The sequence below is a fragment of the Coenobita brevimanus genome, chromosome 70 (assembly GCF_032717465.1).
Source record: "Coenobita brevimanus isolate Jiangsu-jjx chromosome 70, ASM3271746v2, whole genome shotgun sequence".
Lineage (NCBI taxonomy): Eukaryota > Metazoa > Arthropoda > Malacostraca > Decapoda > Coenobitidae > Coenobita > Coenobita brevimanus.
This window is the reverse complement of record NC_137023.1, coordinates 2,036,870-2,039,898: the sequence shown is the minus strand read 5'-3', so window position 1 is coordinate 2,039,898 and position 3,029 is coordinate 2,036,870.

Below are 3,029 nucleotides of genomic sequence, written 5' to 3'. Positions count from 1 at the left end.
TCCTTATAGCCGTGACGACTGGGTAGGTGGTTGGGAAGTCGTCGTTTGGTGAGATGAGGAATGCTGGATGTTTGGAGGGCGAGCGGGGTGCTGGCTGGATCTTGATGTCAGGAAAGCGGAGGGGTTTCGGGTTGTTATGGGTGCGGCCGTTGGAGGGAGGGGTTGGGTTGCATCGCTCTTCTGAGGGTGAGATGGTGTTGTCTGCTGTGCCTGAGAGGAGGTTGGCACGTCTGTTAGATAGCTTATTATTCACTAAAGTGAAGCCGTCCTCGTGTCTTCCGGCGTTGTTGAGCTGTTAGCTGTCTCTGTCAGTCCTGTCGGGATGGCGGGGGTGATCATCGAGGGGCTGATTCCCGACTTCAGTGGATTCTGGGTTGGGATTGGCGGTAATTTCAGTAGTGTCTTCCGTGTCCATGGCCGGGGTAGAATCGAAGAAGTCATCAGGGTCAAAGTCTGGTCCCACTAGTCTCAGTTTCTTGGCCGATCGGGATTTCCTAGCCAAGCAGCTGCAGTAGCAAGTCAACTTCCCCACGGATGCTGCCTTCGCTGTAACTCTACGGTCCGAGCTACCCAAGTTTCACTTACCCACATCGGTCACTTCTCCAGTTTTGGCTTTTGCACTCGCCATTCGACCTTAGGCTGACAGTCACACTGCAGCCTGCAGGTTCTCACCTGCCCCTCACACTTTCCTTTCCATCACTTCCCCCCCTCCCGCTTCTTTCCCACACACGCAACACCTCACACATACCCACAACATCACACTCTGTCTCCCCAGACCGTTGCTATCTTTTGCCCACCTTTGCCGTAGGATTCCTTGCCACTCCACTACTGGCGAACCGAACCCCGAGGGAAAGCCGTTTAGGGCCGCCACGAGGGGGGTCACTAGGTGACTGGTGAGCCAGGGAGTGGCAAGGAGGCACCACGCTGTTAGGGCTAGGTTTCCCCTAAGGGGGCAGTTCGGTGTAGGTGCAGGGGATCCCTCCCTTTGGCGCCCTTTAGAGGGTGAGGGAGGTTAAAACCCAGCACTGTGGACCACCGGCATAGGTAGGCCTGGGCATTCTTTCTCTTTTCCTATCCCATGTCAACTAAGCACCAATCTACCACCGACTCTCAGCCATGGAACCTACGCCAGAACTAATGAGAGAGCCATACTGCACACTCGGGTGAATGAAGTTTTTGTAGAAAGTAAAGATATGCGCACTGAATTAATCTAGCACATCTTATCTCTGGAAAGCGGACCTGAAAACTGAAAAAAAGAAGGAAACAGGAACTACCCCAAATGTTGTACTTAGATCATGTTTGCCTAGGTTGCGAGATGGCGTTATATGAAAGTGGTGAATCCTTATATTCATTTTGTAGTTGTTCTTCATGGAGAAATCGCTGGAATACTGGCCGCGTATTGCCATGTTAAGGTTGCAACGACGAATTCTCATATGATCCATGTCGTGTGTAGCAGTTGGTTTCTTATGCCGTATTTTAGGTTTTGCTACCAATCTGTTTGACTACGTGATACCTGCACTAGAGGGTATTAAGGTGAAAGTTAATCCTCCGGCTTAGATTATTCTCTCTCTCTCTCTCTCTCTCTCTCTCTCTCTCTCTCTCTCTCTCTCTCTCTCTCTCTCTCTCTCCACAGTTTTAGTTTAATTTGGAGAGGTGTTTCGAACTGGAGGGTTAGTTACAAACCTTTTATACCAGTAACTAAAAAATTCTTCATAAACTAAGGAAAATCGTTTGTAACTAGCAATAATATGCCCACAAAAAACGACCTCTGGATGAAGGAAGTAAACAATGAAGTAACGTTTTCTATATTCTTCCCTCCTTCAGACACAATCAGCTTCGGATAGACATTTTAAAAAGAACTGGAGGGATTGGATACACCCTTCATTGCCCTGTGCTTTACGAGAGGCCTTTTCGAAGTTAAATATTAGGCTATCTAGAAAGGAAAGGCAAAAAATGTAGATTGATGTCCTGTCGCTGGAGGGGTCATTACCTTAGACTTCTTTATCTTAGCTCCTTCAGGCTTGGATTTTCTTTCGTTTTTATTTATTTATTTTTCTTTTGCCAAATGAAAATTATATCTAACTTTAAGAAGGTCTTTCATAGTGAAGGTACTTAATATAGTTCGCGTACTGATCACTTTACTGCAAATGGTTTCCCCATAACTGAATAAAATCGTTTGGAACTAGCAGTGAAAAAATAGCAATGAAATCGTTGGGTCAAAGTCATAAGAAAATGCTTTTTAAAAATGTATATTTTATTCTTGCTTCCTCCGTAAGTATGACTGGGGGTGCCCTAATTTTGAAGATATTAGCGACGTATTTCTCGTTTGTTGTAGGAAATGCCAAGCAGTTTTTTTTTTTCTTCATTCATATCAGGATATCCCGTCGTATGAAATGAATTGAGACTATATCTAACCCTCTCCCTTTCAAAAAATTTCCCCTAAACAGTGAAAATCGCCTGGTGATAACAAGAATAATTCAAAATGACATCATCGACCTGAAGTGGTAAACCTCTTCAGTACGATCTTGGGTTACTTTAGGCTAGTTTTGCTCCCTTTCAGCGATATGATTTAGGTTCAGGTAAACATTGCGATTTGGAGGGGTTACGTATAAGCTTCATTAACCTGTACACTACTACGATGAACGTCCCAAGTTAAATAAATCGTCAGGGAATTGTAAGCATAGAGTAAAAAAGTGATGTCCCCGGGGTGCTGTGGTCAAGGGAGTTAGGTATGCAGGTCACTCAATCTGAATCTCAAACTTTTCCCCCGCCAAGTTTAGGAGACGAACGACCACATTTGTTTGGCTTGAAAATTTCAGACCAACCCCTTCGGCCCTGTATCGGATTGGCTAGTCATGGGCAGGTGAAATCTAAGGAGTTTTCCAGTTAGAATTTATGCATGCCACTAACCTTTACCATCATTTTAATGCTAGAACAAGGAAGGAAGTTGAGTCTGTTCAGGTTCCAAAACATCATGTGCCTCACTCGCTTTCATTATAATTCTGTATGGTTTTTATTTGCGTTTGTTA